This window comes from Falco punctatus, assembly GCF_963210335.1.
Source record: "Falco punctatus genome assembly, chromosome: Z".
NCBI classification, from domain to species: Eukaryota; Metazoa; Chordata; class Aves; order Falconiformes; family Falconidae; genus Falco; species Falco punctatus.
In genome coordinates this window covers 22,654,027-22,674,578 of record NC_137586.1, presented here as the reverse complement: position 1 = coordinate 22,674,578, position 20,552 = coordinate 22,654,027, and the positions used below count along the sequence as shown (strand labels likewise).

The 20,552-nt window shown below is 37.9% G+C and overlaps 1 long non-coding RNA gene across 1 annotated transcript in view; it reads left to right on the top strand.

Moving 5' to 3' along the window:
* LOC308056911 overlaps window positions 1–17,636 on the top strand; it is a 348,740-nt gene extending 331,104 nt beyond the window's left edge. The window contains exon 2 of the long non-coding RNA XR_013925018.1: window positions 581–17,636. This is a non-coding gene — a long non-coding RNA (uncharacterized lncRNA). The remainder of the gene's footprint in view (window positions 1–580) is intronic.
* Window positions 17,637–20,552: the final 2,916 nt, after the last annotated feature.

Below are 20,552 nucleotides of genomic sequence, written 5' to 3'. Positions count from 1 at the left end.
CTACACTTGCCTCTGCTGAACTTCATCAGGTTCCTCCCCACCCAACTCTCCAGCCTGTCCAGGTCTCGCTGAATGGCAGCGCAGCCTGCTGGGGTATCAGCCCCTGCTCCCAGCTCTGTATCATCAGCAAACCTGCCCAGGGGACACTCAGTCCCTTCATCTAGGTCACTGATGAGTAAGCTGACCAGGACTGGACCCAGTACTGACCCCTGGGGAACACCGTGAGCTACAGGCCTCCAGCCAGACTCTGTGCCGCTGATCACAACCCTCTGAGCTTTGCCATTCAGCCAGTTCTCCATCCACCTCACTGTCCACGCATCCCACCCACACTTCCTGAGCTTACCTATGAGGATCTTATGGGAGACAGTGTCAAAAGCCTTGGTAAGGTCAAGGTAGACAACAACCATTGCTCTCCCCTTATCTAGTCAGACAGTTATTCCACTATGGAAGGCTATCAGATTGGTCAAGCATGCTTTCCCCTTGCTGAATCCATGTTGATGACTCCTGATAACCTTCTTTTCCTCCACAGGTTTTGAGATGACCTCCAGGATGAGCTGTTCCATCACCTTTCAGGATGGAGGTGAGGCTGACTGGCCTGTAGCTCCCTGGGCCCTCCTGCTTGCCCTTTTTGAAGACTAAAGCAGCACTGACCTTCATCCACAGTGTTACCTACAGGACATTCCTTCTCACATCTACCGAACCCTCACTCTGTATAATACGAGGAAGAGAACAGCCCAAATTAAACAAGCAGGCAGTTCTCACTTAGCAGTTTTGAATAAATGACAGCTCTGCTTAGCAATATCAGAACCCAGATCTATATTAAATTTTCACTACTATCTTTTGGAGTTGTAGTTTCATTTACTGAACAAGACGGAGAGGAAATAAAAGGAGAAAATTAATTATACAGGGTATAAAGTTTGTTTTCTCACTGCAAGTGGTAGTCAAAGCACCATAGCCACACAGTCATGGGGCAGTGCAGAAAAACCATAGGACCTGCAACTTAGTTAGCAGACGAAGAATACAGAAGGACAGCATGGGATATGACAAAAATCCAGCTCCTGTAGATGAAGACAAAAGTTCTAACTGACCAGTATAAGCAGTTTGAGGTCAAACAGATGAAAATGCTTCATCACTTTGTTTTCAATATTATACTATGCATTCAGAGACAGGGTCAGTTTTCCAATAACAAGCAGGACTTCTTTGGGGGTTTCTAACTATTTTTGGAATATGGAGAACAGAAAAATGAAAATTCTCATCTAAAACGAAAAATACGTTGTTATTTTGCTCATAGAGATGAATGACAAGTCTCACAGCTTGAAAAATTAACTGCATGTAAAGTGAAAAGATTATTAAATGCTTTCATAATTATTTATAATACATTAAGAATCTGATCTGGCAAGCTCTTATATCAGATGCAATGTTGCTATCCCTGATGTTTCACCTGCTTCAGATCTTGAGCAGATCTGCTACAGCAGCAGAACCGGACAGCACAGGGCAGGTTTTCACAATCAAATGTTTTAAAATCAAGTGTTAGGAAAATCCAGCCCTTTAAACTGTTCCTATTTCAGTTTAATTTCACTGGCAATGTTAGCATATTAAATTTAAAAAACACAACACCTTTGAATGAAATGGAAAACAAATGTTCAGCATTTCTGATGAAACAGAATTGTTTGTATTGATTTGAAAAGGATTTGTTTGGAAGTTTCAAAATATTTTTAAAGGATTTCCATTTTCATATTCTTACATAATTTCTTAGCCCATCATATTGTGATATCGTTGTTAAAATGTTGTGGTTTTTTCTGTGAGTGTTTGCTATCATATTTTTAACCTTAAGGTTAATTTCTAGAAAACTTTGGGATACTACAGCAAAGAAAGGAAGAACATTGATCCAGAAGAGAAAATATACCATTTCTAAGTAGCAGCAGCTTTTGGTAACTTTTACAAGAGTAAAATTAGAGCATGTAATCATAGCATGCCAGCAGCAGTGATAGCATGAAAGAAGGTTTTTATAGGCTTAAACTACTTCCAATAATAAAAATCATCACTTTAGAAAATGAAGAAAACTTCAACACTACTTCTTACATTTTAATATATTTTTGCATGGAAGCTTTTTGTGACTTTCCCAGAAATTTTGCAAACAAGCTAAAGCTTGAACAAAGTAACATACTCACCCAAAATCAAAAGCTTTAGTTCTTTATAAATAACCTAAAAGCATTTAAGAATATCTGTTGTTCTTCAGTATTTTCTTCTTTATTTTTAAGGAATGCAAAGTAAAGACATTTGGAAGAAAAGACCACATTATTTCTTTTCATTAAATATTAGTCCTAAGGTGTCCAGGAGACGGGACTATACACCAAGTTTAATTCATTGTAAAATTATATATCAGAATGATTGCTAGTTTAGAAAATGAATATACATTTTTAAACACAATCAGTTCTAACTGGAAATTAGGGAAGCAGATACATATGTGAATGTGCAAGTGTTTCTCAACATTAATGAGATGTCACAGACAATATTGAACGAGATGCTATTCCAGATATACTGGCAGACAATATTGAAAGAGCTGCTATTCCAGATATACCAGCTTATCTATATCACTTAAATTTATGACTTCTGTCACCTGAAATCTATTTCTCTGACTTAAAGAGCTGAAGATAGTGTTTATATTTGCAGCCTACCTTCAGGAGAGCTTAAGACAGCAGAAATAATAACCATGACCTGTATAAGAAACAGTAGGACTTTTCCCCAAGCGCCAGGATTTACCAGAATGATCTATAAGACAGCACATGAAACTGGGCACCTTACATTAATTGCAGCAGTCTTGCTCTTTCTCCTCTTGACTAAAACTGCAAGATTATGCTTCCTCTATCATAGTTTCCCTCTATTCAGCCTGACATCACAAATCCACTTTTTTTCCCTTGCTATTCTCATTATATAGAAAAATCATGCTTAGCTACAGGACTTGCTGATGTATTTTTAGGACAAGTTTAAAATTCTATTTTTGCTGTCACATGTTGCAGCTTTACTGGTGACAAGACTGGATGCTCGTATGCATCTTTGCCAGATCACTGCACACAGTCATCTGATCTTCTTTCTTTTTTATTTTTTTAAGATTATGATGGTAGCTGGACTACTTTTTCCTAGTTGATCGCTTGAGATAAGGCATACTGAGAAATATTTATCTGGATAACTCCAATCTGCCAATAAGCCAAACAGAAACCACAGCAGGTGCAGATAAACTCAATTTTAGTGTCATAATAACAATAAGTAAACTGGCCAAATTTCAGTCCTTGAAGAAAGCATGAAATACTGCATTATGGCTGACTTCTATAATAAGATTTGCACTAAAGACAAAAGGAAAAACCCTCAGAGAAGCTTTATTTTTTCCTAGGTTTTTCTCTTTCAACACTAAGATTTAGGTAATGATAAGATAAACTTAGACTGCCACTTCAGCTACACTTACCTATAAACTTCTCTTTCAATTTTATATGTGAAATATTGCGGTTTTCCATATGTCCAAATTTTTTTTCTAAAAATAGATGGTTAAATAACTGACTTGGTTGCAGCTTCTCACCCATGTCTTTAATCACATCTTGCCACTACATTTATACAGTAAATGGATGTATTTCATGTACAAAGCTATACAATAATCCTGTCCATACCAAATGAATCATGAAAACAGATTTCCCAAAATGTTTTTTCATGAATCAAAATGAAAATTTTGTTATTGATGACTTCATTCTAATTATTTTCAATCCTTTAACAGAAGAAAAAAAATCTGAAAAGATTAAAAATTAATGATACTGGAACTCAAATGAAAAATATCACACTGCATAAAACTGTGTTAAGGGAAGGATCCTACTACGCAGCAGCAATTCACTTGGTTGCTTCCTGGTACCATCTTTCACAGAGGATCAGGAGGGACTTCACATCAGCAGGAAGTGAGAAAAATGTTGTTGGCTAAAGGGGAACAGTTCAACAGGACAGAGGTAGAGTAAGGAGAAACCATGTCTGCCTTATCACAGAATGCGTGGGCACGCCACACAGCATCCTTCCCGCTGCCTTGCAGCACTAGCATCAGAGGCTCACATGGCCAAGCTGCTCCATCAGAAAACCCTTCCCCAAAGCCTCACACCCACTGCACATGGACCTGCTACCCTGTGGTCTTTTTGCCTTAAAGCAAATTTATCAAAAGTCCTTCACAGGACCTTTGAGTATGGGTCGCTGAGAAACAGGCATATCTGGAATTCATATCCTTTGGGGAGAGAGGTTACATCTTTATCTTACTTTCTGAGAGAGAAACCACCTAAACAGGACCTAGAAGGGCTACCAACTGAGCTCCCAGTGGTGGGTCCCTGATATGGTTGGTCTTGCCTGTGTCGTGGTTGAGCCCTAGCCAATAACGAAGTACTACAGAGTCGCTCAATCACTTCCCCTCACCCAGAGGGAGGAGAATTGGAAAGGAAGGTAAAACTTGATGGTTAAGGTAAGAACAATTTAATAATTGAAATAAAGTAAAAACAAGAGAACAACAATAATAATAATAATAGCAATAACAGTTATAATGAAAAGGAGGGAGCGGGGAAGAGAAATGAAATCCAAAGGGAAGGGAGAAAAGAAAACCCGTGATGCACAATACAGCTGCTCACACCCACTGACCGATGCCCAGCCAGTCCCTGAGCAACGATCAGCAGCCCCGGTCAACTGCCCCTCCCCAATTTATATACTGAGCATGACATCCCATGGTATGGAATACCTCTTTGGCTAGTTCAGGTCAGCTGTCCTGGCTGTGTCTCTCGCAATGTCTTGTGCCTCTCCAGCCCTCCCGCCAGCAAGGCCTGAGAAACTAAAAAGTCCTTGACTTAGTATAAATATTACCTAGCACCACTTAAGAACATCAGTGGGTTACCAACATTGCTCTCACACCAAATCCAACACACAGCACTGCACCAGCTACTAAGAAAAAAATTAACTCTATCCCAGCTGAAACCAGGACAACCTCACTTGGGAAGTCAGACCACAAGGCTAAAGGAAGGTCTCCTCCTTGTCCCTGCAAGTCACAGCTACTTCCCAGGGGTGAACTGATGCATCGTGAAACCTCTGATCTGCATCCCACAAAGCTCATTTCGAGAAGCAGCTCTCCAAGGGGTTTGCCAGCAGACCTCTCATTTATGGAGTAAGCACCCTTGCTGCAATGCGTAGAGTGACAGGTAGCTGAAAGAAGAATTGGATCGTTTTCAGCAGCTGAGTATCCAGAAACTTCAGAGATCCCCTAATCATACATTTCCTCGGTTAGAACAGAAGGGGTATTTTTGCATTTTCTGCAAAATGGAATGCCTTAAGTCACCAACACAGACATTCAAGAGCAATATTAATAAGCAATAAAAGAATGTTTGCTATCACCAATATTCTCTCCAAGTTGCTTGCCTATTTTTCCCTACTGCAAATGCACACACTACAGTTTCGTCCACAGTGGGAGTTATCAGCCAACCTCATCAACCATCTCCAAAGTCTTGCCATTTCAATTTCCTCTCTTGTTTCTTGATGTACCCTTACACAGACTTTCAGAGCAATTTGATGTCTGCAGCCCATGTCAGCAGCTACTGTGTGCAGTGACGTTCATAAATCTCAGAGCCAGCAAATCAGATGAAAAATGAACACCTGCATGCAAGGGAAATTGTTAATTATGAAGCTGAATCACTTTCCCTACTCCTCTTAAAATCAGAGCAGCAGATAGTACAATGTTCTTTGGCACCTGAAGACCCCCCTGGATAGTCACTCTAAATACCCAAGGGCAGCTGACTAGTCAGACACATTACTGTACAGCACCAGCAACCTCTGAACAAACTTGTAAAAATACATGACATACCACTCAGTAGAGCATACCTGCTTCTTTCCAGTTCCTTCAGAAACATTAGGTGAACAAGAACAGCAGCAAGCTTAAGGTGAGATAGGAATCATGTTAATACCTTCCATGTTGAACTTATTTTTGGGAGAAAAATTATGTGCTTCTCATACACACCAGCTTTTTGTAGCGGCATTTTAGTAAAGTAGCACTTCAAAGATCTGCTTGCAGTCAATCTAGTTGACGCGCATTGTAAGAACAAATACTTAAACTATCATTTATTTAATTAGTTCATTCTGTAAGTATTCCCTGGTAAATTAGCACTGGGCAATGGATACATATGGCATTACTAATGTGTACAGGGCTGCAGCTCAGAGTTATTATTATTAAGCAGTCACAGCAAATAAGGAAAGAAACAATGTTCAATTTCAGCATAATTTCCTTTACTTGTTTCTTATTCATTGTTTCAAATGTGTTTATTCTCCACTGGCCCTTATTCTTTTCATTAGAAAATGAAATGACAATTATTCTAATTAAATCATTTGACAGTTCTTTACTTTAAGAACTACAATAATTAACTACTAAAACATTAAATCCAGCTGAAATTACATCCTATGACCATTCAAGACATTTGGCACATTCTGATCCATTTCCATTCTCAGTGGTCTTGAGTGCTATCCCACAGCCACAGAAATTAAGCCAACTCTCAACACAAAGAGGAATACCCTACTGATAAAAGCTATGTTATTTTAACTCTGTAATTTGGCATCCTGCATACATTGATACAGTTTAAAGGTTGCTATTTTAAGGTTCAATTCCTAACCTCCACATTATATTCCTCATTCACACACCAACTCTACATTTGTCCTGGTTTTCAATTTTTAAAACAGGTGCCTTTTTTAGATTCTTCTCTTAACCTTTATTGAAGGCAACCTTGTTTCATTTACTTAAGTCACCCATTGTTAAGAAAATCATAATGGTTCCCTAATTTCATAGCATTGCATTTACAATTAGCAATCTATAATCTCCCAGAAAATACATCTGGTTACTTACCTAGAGCTTTAAAGACTGTCTGCTTCAGTAATTCTATTAAATTTTGTGTCTCTGCACCAACAGTACTCCTCAGAGAAGGATGACTGAAATCTTTTCAATGCATAGTAAATGAATGATACTGTATTGGTTACAGGTTGTTCGGTGTTTGTGAAACTGAAATTACGCTGTTTTGTAGGTAGCTAAATCTGAGTATGACAACTCCCTTCTTTCAGCATTATGCTTTATTTGAATTCTGATAAGTATACAGTATTCATGAACAAGTTAAAGCAATTCATTACCTTGAACTTAAGTGTGGTACAAAGTCCTAGGAGGCAGAAACACTCACTCATCATCCTTAATTCTGGAAAACACAGATCCCATGGCTAGCAGGCAGACAGCTGTATTCTATGCAAATTTTGTTTTTTCTTTTGGAGCACAGAGCGCATATATGCCTATATGACACCTCCTATGGCATCACATACCTCTGAAGAAATGTGGCTCAGTGAAGAGGGTGCTACACTCGCATTGATACATGCAGGGAGCAGCAAGTCTTTATGAACATGAATAAATCTGCACATTTTCTTTAAAGGGATTTTATTATCCCTGCCGAATAAATTTATTCTTGTTAAAGGCCAGTCTGGCTTTAGCCTAAATAACAACAACAATAGGAAATGTGTTAAAATATCAGGACATCCTTATTGATGAAGCTTGCTCTTGTTATGAAAGCATGGGCTACAAGAGCTGCAAACCACAGCAGCTAAAATCCTGCCTAGCTAGCACAGGGGAGCTTGTTGCTTTGTTTTATCCTGATTGCACAGCTACCTGCTGGAGCCATATTTACTTTGTCATATTTACACTTAATCCAATGACAGATTTAAACCAGGACTTTTAGTCCAAGCATAGAAACTATCAGGAAGTTTCTTCCTGGTTCAGCTCAAGCAGTTTTGTATAGCAGGAAGCTATAGTCTGCACTCTATACCAAGAATCAACGGGGTATGTAACACAGAAAGCCAAAATGTCTCTAAAGAGAAGGGTCAAAATTATAGTTTTTGAAAAGCAGCAGTCTAATGATAAGATTTCTGCAATGCTCATTCTGTTATTGAGAATAACAGATATTGTATGGCCTTGTGTCTGATGATTTTCTACACAAGTGCAAATTAGTTGTGGTTTCACTGCATTAGATGTAACCGCACATGGAAGACTGATGCACAATTTACTTCATCAGTAAAATCATGAGTATGAAGACATAAACTATAAGCCATAGGGTTATAAAAAGTTTGCCACAGATTAATTTGATGGAAACCACAGGGACTGTCTTTCGCAAAAACTCTCTAGTGATATGACAAAATATTCAAAACCTAACATTTATTCAATGACATGACTATCCCAGTAAGAACATCTCTTCCGATACAAAATATGATGAGTAAAATAGCATGAATGCAATAGGATAATTACTGATTTTGGAAATGCTAATCTTTGAAAATCAGGTCAAATATAAGAAACCTTGGAAATTATGCAAAGCTTAAATTTCTCTGAAATTCTAGGCATTAAAGACTTCCATACCCAGATTATACAAAAATGATGTAGATCTTCCTGGGAATTCAGGTAGATTTGGTCAATGTTCAGGCAAAGTATGGTTTTTACACAGTCAATTTAAAAAGTCCTTATTTATATTGAAGTTATCTATGGTACTGTAATTATCAGTCTCTGGAACTGGAGAAGTCTTCTTTACAGCTGAATCTATTAAAATGTCAGGCATTAATACCATGAGATACAACTAACAAACAATGAACATCAATATATCAAGAACGCCATTTCAAATAAGGAAATTTCATATAATTTGATCAAAACAATATCTGCCTTGCTTCAGGAACATTCCTGCAAAGTTAGAAATCAGACTTTCTACTTTAAATAATTATCAGTCTTCTTCAACGTCTGATAAATCTCAGCAGATTATATTTGTTGAAATTACATCCTATTATGAAGAAACCACAGACAATTTCAATAACCCCTGAACTCCCTCTCCTCACTTTTCAGAAGTGGCCTCTCTGGCCTCCTGTGGGTTTCTATTCAAAACAGTTTCTATGGAAGAGCCTCATTTCCCACCTTATCTCTTGCTTATGTGTATCAGCACAGCCCTAAAGGGTATTGGGTGTATCAATACAATAATTTACTTAGTGAACAAGATGCAGAGGAAACTAAAGGCAAATATTTGATTGTATGTACCAAGCTTTATCACACAAAGTGCCACTGGATTCAAGCACAATATGCAGGGTCAGAATATCAAGCTCTGTCCGAGCTGGACTCAGACAACCTATAAGAAGTCATTTACATTCATGACCACAGCATCTTTATTAACTTATCTTGCTAGAAAAGCTATCCTAAAGTTGACCTTCTATTACATTCCATATCATGTGCCATCTTGTTTTATTTCCACCCTTTAGCCCTTGGCAATGGTTAGTGCACAGCGGCTGCTGATCACACATTTCTATGGAGGTGTGACAGATACACTTCGCTCCTAGCCATGCTTTGGTTCTGGCTGACTAAGGAGCAACAGACCTCCTGTCCCTGGGGTGAATTTATGAGCTGGAAAGCCCTTGGCTTGTGAACAAGGGAGTGAAGGTGTCTTGAAAAAATATTTCAAAAGGTGGTTTTGAAACCCAAAAGGGCAAGATAACTGAAGTACAGAAGAAGATACCAGAGCTAAAATGAAGACATTTGTTCTGTTTATACTATTGACTAGTATTCACTCTGTACTACTGGCTAATAGTCACTCTGAATATTACCATCAGGATGGGCCCAATCTGAGCGCTCCCTGAATTGCTGGACTGCACGCCAGATGACTCTGCCCTTAGGTAGGGATCCCTCTCAAGGTTAGAGATTCCTCACCTGATACTGAGTCCCTTCCTCATCAAAGGTGGAGAGATCCCTTACCCTATGAATATGAAAGTATTCTAAATACTATGAAGCATTACTAACCCGTGTAGCTACTCACTATTATTATAAACACTGTATGGATAATTCCACTAGACATAAACCACTGGCCAAGTCCAAGACTGGGATTGGATCCAGCCGTGCCGAGGCTCCAAAAGGAGTTTAGAAAGCATGGGGGGTTGCTCTGCTCTGAACTTCATGACTCAGTGAAAGAGTCCTCTTTACTCTTTGCATCTCTAGTCTCTGTATGAATCATTCTAAGTTGATTTTAACTCCGATTTTTTTTTGTATGTTTCTTCTATGCAGTAATTAATCAGGCGAACCTTGCCGTCAAACTCATTAAACCCCACTAAACTACTGTTAAACTTTGTTAAGTTCCATTGAACTTACTCAACTCTGCCAAATTTTTATTTTACCTCAATAAAACATACTGTTCCTTCTCCCTTTTGAGTGAGGTGCATTCCACTCATCCATGACAATAAGAAACATAATGTTCCCTGATTTGAACAGATTATAGTTAAGGTAAAAATATCAGTAATGTGAGAGCTTGGCCAGCAGAAGTGATTCAGTTTTCCTCCATATTTAATTTCATTGAAAATCATTCCAGCTGCATTGGTTTTGGAACCCATCAAAGTTCAGAAATAGACTCAAATTCTTTCTCCAGAGCCACATGTCTGCACTGTCTTCCATTCTGCTGCTCTTCAGACTTGTGCTAATGTACACAATTTCCTTCCTTTGGCTACATCTTTCTGAGATCCAGCATATTCCTCAGCATCACATATCAACTGCAAGTAAATACATCTGACAAGAATGTACACTGATCCTACAAAAACATACACTTAGCCAGCAAGATTAACAAACACATCTGAAAGCTGGCACTTCCCTGCTTTTGAAGACAGTGGCCTTACCGTCTTTTCTTGGAAATGTATGGAAGATGGAAATGTTTATCTCTTCTACATTTTAAAAATAATATCATGTTTTTAAAAAATATATTTTAAAAAATAATAATATATGTATATATATGTATGTGATCCCAATATTCCATGAACCCCATGTTACATAGAGGACTTGGGACAATTATTTCATAATTTAAATTGACTAATTGTGCATGCTTAGAAGCATTTCTACTGTCTGTAGTAAAATTTATTGTTTGCTATCTGCAAAAATTCCTGATTCCCAGAAAAGTTCACAAATACCACAAGGAGGACTGAATAAGCCTGGAATGAATTATGCAAACATTTAAATAAAAAAATCATGAAAACTCAGTTTCATTATTCTGGCAATGATCAGATTCTGTGCACAAATCATTCCTAAAGCCCCAAGAGATCACACCAAGCATAAGGAGGGATTTGAGACTTTTTGTTTTGAGCTCTACCTTTCCAATTCAAGTGTTGATTTTTCTGGTTTGAAATTTCAAATCCTAATCTTCAAAAATGTTGTTCCCAAGTGCTAATGCCATATATCACATGAGTAGTGCAATGCTGAACCCCCCAAACAAACACATCAATAAATCAGATTAAAATTGCAGTGGAATCCCATCTCAAAGAGTTTATCTGTTTTCCTAAATCATTATGTTTGTATAGTTGATACATTTGCTTGCACACTGTTCATGTAAAAATCTGGAATTTTTTTATGCATTACTTCATATGCATTACTGAGCATATAATATACAAAAAAATCACCAAGGAATACCACTTATTTTTCTTAGCTTTCTGGAAGGCTTACCTGAGGTGCCTTAAAGAATTCAAGCAAGTAGAAACTGCTTGTTTCAGTTGTGCCACTGTAACCCCTAGCCTGGGGTTCAGCTACTGTCACCCAGGCCCCAGATCACTACAGCATGGCTGTATATCCCTGATTTAGCTTTACAAAAAAAAAAAAAAAACACCAACGGTTTCTGTGCTGTGACAGGGTACAATAAAACTAAAGCCAGACAAGGCAGGAAACATTTTGAAAAAATAAAATAAAAGAGCAGAACTTAGGTCGGTAATAGTAACTCAGAGAAAAACACAACATGAACTGTATGAAGACCCGAAGGAAAAAGCAAGACTGAGGAACAGCCTGTTTCAGGATTGATAAAGACAGACATATCCTTACCTGACTGGCATCTGTCCAAACAGCAGACACCCACTAAGTCACTGCAGAGGGAAATGCTTGATGACTTAAGTCCCACCTGGAGCCAGTGCTATCTATATATTTATTTATTTTTACTACTTGCACTTTTTTTTACTAGTCTTGCAGTGTTGGCAATCATTGTTCTTTCCTTTTAACCAGCTGATGATTCTTATACTATTTTCTTTGTTGGAATGATCAGGCTTTGGATGATGAGCAGCAGGCTGAAGCTGATGGCTGTGAAAGACCTGATCAATGTATTGCCTTCAAGATTGCAGGAACTCTACATGTCAGCATTGTGCAAAAAACTGAAGACCTGCTGGACTTCTGCCTGTATTGTGAGTAAAGTACCAAGTTCCAAATACTGGGGGTTTACTTTGTTTCCACACTTTCTGTGGTTTTATCCCCCTTCCCTCAGATGGGGACTGTGCACTTCCATCTCCACCATGGGCTGCAGTAACTCTCCATTCCTGAAGCTGAACATGAGGATGAGGCAGGTGTAACATCTGGAATTTGATGGGGCTACCTGACTTCATCATGACCCAGCCTGCTGTGGATACCATAAGCTTGAGCTTATGTTGCTCCCCAGGGACATTCTGATGACATCAAATGCTTTTAACTCTCATTTTCACTGCTATTAATTGACAAAATCCAAGGAACATCAGAGAGTGCATTTTTGCTCTGTGAAACACTGCAGCAGCTTCCCTGTGTAAGAACAGTAAAGATAAAGCCACAGATAAATCACGTTACATTTGACACAGGCAAAAGTAGCTTGTTTCATTTCAACTGGTGGTAGACTGCAAAAATCTACCAAAGGTTGCAGTGGAATCTGTCAACAACAAAATGTTTCATCACTAGTTTTCTGAAGAATACTCCAGGCCAAATAAGAATTTAGGCGAGGTCTAGATACTCTGTCGATATAAGAGATCAAATCACTTGAACAAAATCTTTTCTAGCTTTATATTTTATGAGAGAAGGGCAAGAAGATATTCACACTAAGGAGATTAGGCTAGGGATTACCATTGAAATTAATTGAAAACTCTGGGCATCTTCAGGTAATGTTGCAAGAAAGGTTTTCCACCAGTAGTAATGCTCAAGCTCCTCCTCTCACCCTGTTGTCCAAACGGTATGCTAATTCTCCCATGCAAGGAAGAGGGCAAATGCAATCCAGATCTATTTGAGATTTCATCACCCCTATTAATTTTACACAGAGGGTACTCTATAGTTACCTACTTTCTGTAAAGTTAAGCTTACTTTAAAAGTTTTAATGGATGTGTGTTACACCTAACTGTAGTCTACCTGAATATTTTTGCATGTTAAAGTCAGAAGGCTTGACTGCATATCCCATACATGCCTGCACATCCATTCATTATGGAATAGTGAATGGTTCCACGTTCTGCAACACAGACAACATATACTCCTGAAAACACCTTTTCCCACCATCTCACTCCATACTGTGCACTGCCAGACCCACTGAGTTGACACACCTGAATGTTACATAGTCACTGCAGAGGGACACAGAGGACAGAATTCAATTTGTTCCTTTATCCACCTGTTCTACTGCTGCTGCTCAGCCTGACAGCAATGGTTCTTTTCTGATATCCTCATATACAATATGTATATAATCAGGAACAAGAGAAGTCCAAGAAGATTTCAGGTTTATGATTTTCCAACTGGAAAAAAAGGAAAAATAAATAATGCACAAAATGTAAAGAAATTTCTAGAAGTTACTACATGCCTTCTACAATTCTACATTCTACTGGGCAGAATTTCTATGAATTAATGACATGCTAACAAAGCTTTGAAGATCCCGAGCCTTTCATTCACACACATTAATTCAATAGCTTATCATATCATATCCTGAATGGACATAAACCTAATTTTTAGGCTTACCAGACTGTCTTAGACACTACCAGAAAGATTTATTATTTTGTAAGTGAACTATTGAAAGCTTTTGAAGATTTTTTTCACTCTTGATTTAATTGCAGAAGAGGGGGTTATGCAGCAAAACATGTAACATTTTTTGCCAGTAAGGATTTATCTGTATGGAGAAAAAAACCTTTGATTCCTCCCTTTTAGCTGGCACCATAACAGTCTAAAGTGTCTTCTCCAGGGAATATTAATTGGGTGCACATCACCAGAACACATCCAAGCATTCAGCTCAAAATACACATGGGTTCTGTGCACTATTTGTGTTTGATCTTTTAAAAAAATAAAAAATGTTAGAAGTAAGACCAAGCTGTTGCCTCTCAGCCAAAAACAGAAGAGAAATACTACTACATGGAGAGCTGCTGTATGTGCTGCCTGTGTGTTGAAAGACTACAGCATTACCGCTCCTATGATTGTGTTAAAATGCTATGCAAAAGGATGAACTAACATATCTGAGAGCTCAGATTTTTCAAGCAGCACCAACATTACAGAAACACTCCTGCACAGCTTTGGACAGGGATGACTAAACCAGATGGTCTTGGCATCCCTTTCTTCTATCTTATTTGCAGGAAGCCAGGTACAATCTAGTTCTTTGCTGTGGAATATGCATATTTTCATTTTTGTCTATAATACCACTCTTTTTAAAATCTTGCTTATTTCTTGTGTTTTGGTGTTTTTTCTTCATTTTCTCAAACCAGACCCTATAGTGTTAAGTCAGACAAAACTCTCTTGGGTGTCAGTAGGAGCTTTGTCAAACACTCCATCACAGACTTCAGGTTTTATACCACATGATGATAAATTTCAGTAGCCTCACTGAAACTTCAGAATTATTTGTACATGCTCTCATAAAAATGAAGTTTCAAGGAGGGCTTGAGCCTTGGAAAAAATCCTACCACAACAAACAGAAAAAAGTATCCATGGTGCAGGAAAAAAATCTGTGAAGGACGGTCTAGTGTTCTACAGAACACTTTGCCTGAAGTTTCTTCATAATAATTTGATAATTTTTTTTGTTGCTTTTCTCAACATGCATACTGATCTTTATCTGGAAAAACATCACTAAATCCAGTAATCTTTGCAGTGGATTGTTAAAATATTTGCATCTGAACTATGAAACTCCTACAATGATAAACACAGCTCTATGTTGGCATTGGCACAAATCCAGAAATTCAAAGGGCAGCGTTCTACCCAGTCACTACTCCATGTTCCTATAGTCTCAATTGAAAACTATCTGCATTTTCTTATTCTATCTTTCCTTCCTCCAAAACATCTGTAAGCACACTGTTTTCTACAAAATTACATAGCTATTTCACTCTGTGCATCAACAAAGAATCAGAATAAACATTCTGCTTTACTTTTTTGAAGCACGTATCACTATTCCATAGCAACTCATTCCCCATGTTAATATTTGAATAACATCAGTATGGAAAGCCCGGTGATATGTTGCTCACAAGGTCATCATCAGCAACAGGTTAATCAGCTTCCAATTTGGCACAGATAATAGCCTCTGTTTCAGAACCCATATTTGTCTGATTGTATCAAGTTTTACATGTGAGGGCATTACAACTCCATCTCTGACTTGTTCCTTTGCCATTTTTTCCTGGTATCAAGTCCCAGTGTTTATAAAACAAGAACAAAAGCCCTTAGTAAAACATTCAGAAATTTACATACAACTATTATAAGTCAAACCAGGAATTGGTTATGGCTAATTCTGTACTTAGATACTCAAGGGCTTTAATTGAAAATTTACTAGCAGAACATTGCCAAAAACAGGTGCAGGGGCATGGTGCTGCATTTTTACTATTGCTGATACTGTCATAATGGTTTGGGCTTCTGGGTTTATTGGTAAAGGGAGACCCTAGTGCTCTAATTTCACTGATCAGCCATTTTTTTCAAGAGAATATTTTTATTTGTAAATGCTTGATCACTTTCTTATGCGACTTTCATTGGGGTTTATAAATTAAACACAAAACCACATTTAAAATAATGACTGTTGCCTTCATCAGGGCTAGTACTTCAATTCATTTCCTGATAATCAACACAAAGTTAATAGTGACCATCCTTTGGGACAAAACAAAATTAAGGAGACATTAGCATCTGGTAAAGGAAGATTCTACATATACATGTCTCTTCCCTAATGTGAAAAACCAAGCATGTAAAGTGCTTTCCATTAATATTACAGCATCTGCCCCTGCCCCAGGAGGCCAAAGGTGTCAGCCTGGGATGGCAAACACTACCAGGGTGCCCAGGGATTGCAGTGGGAGGCAGGCTGGATTTCAGGAGAAGTTAATACAAAAAGCAAGAACAGGAGGAGGCCAGGACTGCTGGGCACCATATGACTGCCTCTCAGGCTCTCTCTCTCATTTTCCATTGCCCTTGGACCTCTGCTAAATGCTAAAGGCATAGCTCCAGCAGCAGCAAGACCCAGCAGCAAGCGTGCCCTGAGCCTTCCTTTCACTGTAGTTACATTACCAGTCTTTCTCCCAGACACCGAATTTTGCCTCCTTCAGGTCTGCACTCCCAGAGAAATACAGCTCAAGCATCAAAGATTCTTTCTCAGCAGAATACTTTTCTACCAACATTTAAAAAAAACAAAATACCCTAAATCATTAACATTTCTAATATGCATGTAGAATAATAGATTTGTGAACAAAACAAGACAAATAAATTGAGAAGTGATACTTTAAGATGGCAGCATTTCATTCACCTATAACCCATGGATTTATTTCATTAAATAAATTATAACCTTTTTTTAATAGTGTCTTTTAATTTCCACACTAAAAAGGAGAACACAGATCAAATACTGAACTTAATTCCCAACAGCTCCTTAAAGCTTGTTCTCAAATCTTTATCCCAATCTTTTAATCCTAGACCACATTTATGCTGAACACAGAAACAAGTTAGTTGTTTTCTCTGGCATACATCAGCTGAACAGTAGCTGTATCAAATCTCAGTATCTCAGTTTAGCAGGAATTGTAATAGAGTAACTCAAAGCAGATACTGTTGTTGAGAGGAAGGATCTGGATAAATCTCTGATCTGAAATGAGTCCTTCCCAACAGTACACAGTAACATCAAGAAACTCTTAAAAGATAGTATAGAGAGCTGTACAACATTTTCTATTAGTAGATATAAACACAGCCACAGGTGAATGTGAACTGAATTAACTTTGAGGCATTCCTTTAAAGGGGCACACTGGAAAAAGCAGGAGTTGAGAGACCTGCAATATTCCACTGCTAGATGATATTTCAATCTAAACTGTCACCACTATATAGGAACAGTCATCTGCACTACTAGAATAAGAATATGGTAACTTTTATAATATATGATAAATAATGGTAATATATAATGTTAAATATTACAATAAAATTTAAAATAAAGATCTTAAGAAACTTGAACCCATAATGAAATTTTAAAACATTATTTTGCTCTATGATAGGGTTGAGAACCATTAACATCCCTTTTTTAGGAACACGAAGAGATCAGCATAGTGACAACCTGAAATCTCTACATATCTCTTACCCTTTTTTCCCCTTAAAAACAATGTTAAAACAGACATCACAAGATAGGTTGACTCAAAAAAACCCTTGAAAACTACTGGTCCTCAACTTGAGCACATTCAGTTGTCCTTTATCTCCAACATTCTCTCTACAGAAACAGGCTTTAGAACGTACCCTTGGTAGTTATTACTTTAATACCTTGAAAATAAATGAGCCATACTGACAGGACACTGAAACAGAAACTGCACGTCCTCCTTCTGTGCTGCACTGCATTTATAAAAAAAAATAAAAATTCATCGTGAGCACCATACACTTACTGCTCATGCCAAACCAGGTAAAAATGAATAGTAATCACGTACCAAGGTGACAGTTTAGAGGACACCAGAACCTCCAGTATTACTTGCTACAAGATTGCCTGCGTTTTTAAGGTGGGTTCATTACTATTCACGCCATGTGCCCTTTAAAGATATTAGCCATCATCCCAAGTGTTCTTTTGGGTAAGGCAGGACTGGTGCTGACAGCTGAGGGATTTAACATCAACTATTTCAGGATTGTAATACCTCTCTATATGGATTTAATGCAATCTTGACATCAGTATAAGTACAGCAACACCCATAGTGTTCTACTGATAACTGTTCATGGGAATTTCCAGGAATTTAAAGCTCAGCTGTGAGAATTTGAACAAAAATTTGACATAAAGTCAAAAAGCAATACTCTGTATGAACTGTAACCTAGCTAGCTCAGTCTTATTTCAGAGGTTATATTCTATAGGCATGTTTACATTTAGTAGGTACAGAGGACTCCCTGCCCTCCTAAACTGTTTCTGACCAACCAGAATCTGCCCAAACCACATTTATACATGGTGATTCTTAATTCTTGAAAACAAAGCTACTTTTACTAAACTTTTGTACTCCTGAATCATAATGTGAAAAGTTCCCAGCCCTCCAAGAAAGTATGTGGGCTCAAGTCCTAGTGTGCTGAATACCATGCAAGTATATAATGAGACATACTCTCTAACACAAATCTTGTAATTGTAATCTAATAGTCCGATCACTGCTGAGATGCAATAAAGTCCTGGCAGCTAAGAAGCATTTCTGAATAACCAGTGCAGTGCCTGTGCTAAGCAATGGCATTACTATGAAATGTCATTAGATTGCACCCAAACTCACCTTTTACTTATCTCTAAATGCATCTTGCTTTTGTATAGTGATTCAGATCTGTGGTCTTCTAATGACAACATGCATCCTGAAACTCTGCAAAGACTTTCTGTACGTTCATTCACCAAAGAGTAGGCGTCGACATGTTTTCAATTTCTTTAAGAATTCGTAAGTACAAGTCCCTTAAGCATCATGACTGCAGGAACAGCTAGACCATATTCAGCATTTAGGAGAGAAATTTCAAGGCAGTTATCACTTGGATTTTAGAGGGGGTTTGGGGTAAAAATTTTTGGAACCTAATTATGTTTTTCTTTTCCTGGGGACCTTCATTGAAAGCTATAGTAGTAATTTGTTTTAAAAGCAAACATGTGGAGTTCCCATGGAAAAGTAGAAGTTTGTTTAATACTTCTATATATTTACATCACTTAAGATACATTAAATGAGGCTTTTTAACTTTTTTTCAGAAAAAATTAAAGGCAAATTGTTTTCTGGAGTGCAAATTATTCCCATCTCTCTGACGACCTCAGCTCTCCACTGATCTCAGCAGCACTTCAGCTAGCAGTGCCTGCTCTCCACCACAGAGACAGCCCTCTTGCTTCCTCAGTACGGAGTCCATACCCTCTCCTTACAAAAAACTTTTCAGGTACCTAAATGCAAAAACGGAGTTAAAGTAATTCCATCCCTCACATTAGTGAAAATGGGCTATTTAGGAATTATTATTATTATTATTTAATATAATAATAATAATGTTTATATATTTATATATCATCATTATTATTTAAAGGCTAGTAATAATTATTAGCCTTTAAAAAAAAAATCCCCCAAGAATCAATGACTGAGTTTATGCATACCCCAAGGTAATGACTAGCTCGAGGCACCCTCCTTCAGGCCTGTAGAAGGTTCTTTCCACTGAGCAGAATCCCATCCCATCACGATGCTCTGTGTCTCAGATTTAACAATACATACTGTGTATGCAGCTAATGCATAAAATAAAATGTGCACCTTTTCAGCGTACATTTTACAAAGGTCAGGCAAAACACAACAGAAATGACTGTTCCATCAGTCCTACAACAGAGCAATGCTTCCCTAGGCTGCTATCGTATTATGTTCTGCAGGCAGTGTCTGATTTAGCATTCAGTTTCAAATTAAGTAGATTAAATAAAGTATAAATAAAATTGTGAAACTGGAAAGAGAAGTACAAAGCATATTTCTTAAAGTTGGCTGTACCTGTTCCTGGCCCAACAGGGAAAAGATTTAATCTCCTTTTCAAGTAAATCCTGGAGGGATATAATTACACATAATTTGTAATGAATTACAGGAAACTGAACAATACTTTAATATTGCATCATGATTTTTTATTCCTCAGCAATTACTTTCAAAGAGAATGATTTTGCAGTCCTTGGAAGCCAAAGTTGCCAGCTAGCCACTACACAACTGGATTTAAAAATTTTCCTCATTGGGTAAAACCAGCCTGATACAAACAGGTAGCAGCCATGCCATTTTGCTGGCTGGATGCTTTAGGAATAAGGAGGCCAGTCAGAAAAGCCACAGGTGAGCTGGCTTGTGCTGATTCAGCAGTGCCAGAGGGAAGAGAACTGAAGAAGCCTCATCTTCCTCTAAGTATGGCTCATATCAGAGTCCCATCAATACACCAGCTTCACAGCACTGCTGGATTGCAAGTGTATGAAAGCCAGAAAGCAATCAAAATATCAATTCACTTCTTTTCATCTTAGAAGCTGATGAAAAGAGAATTCAAGGCAAGATGATCAACAGGGAAAACCAGCTTTAAGAATATTTCATTTTGTAAACAGGAAATATTTCTTTTCACCTCAGATATGACAAAGATCAGACAAGAAGTAACTTTGCCTCTGTAAATGAGGTTTTATTTAGCATGGCAGGCATGGTATTCAGAGGTGTGAAGCACAAAACTCGAAGTCAGGAAGAGTGTAGTCATTCAGCACCAAGAAAACATTCTGAAAAAGTATCAGACAAGGATGTTTATGATACCAGGTTCATGGTTTTATTTTTATGGGGAGAATGCTAGTGTAAGA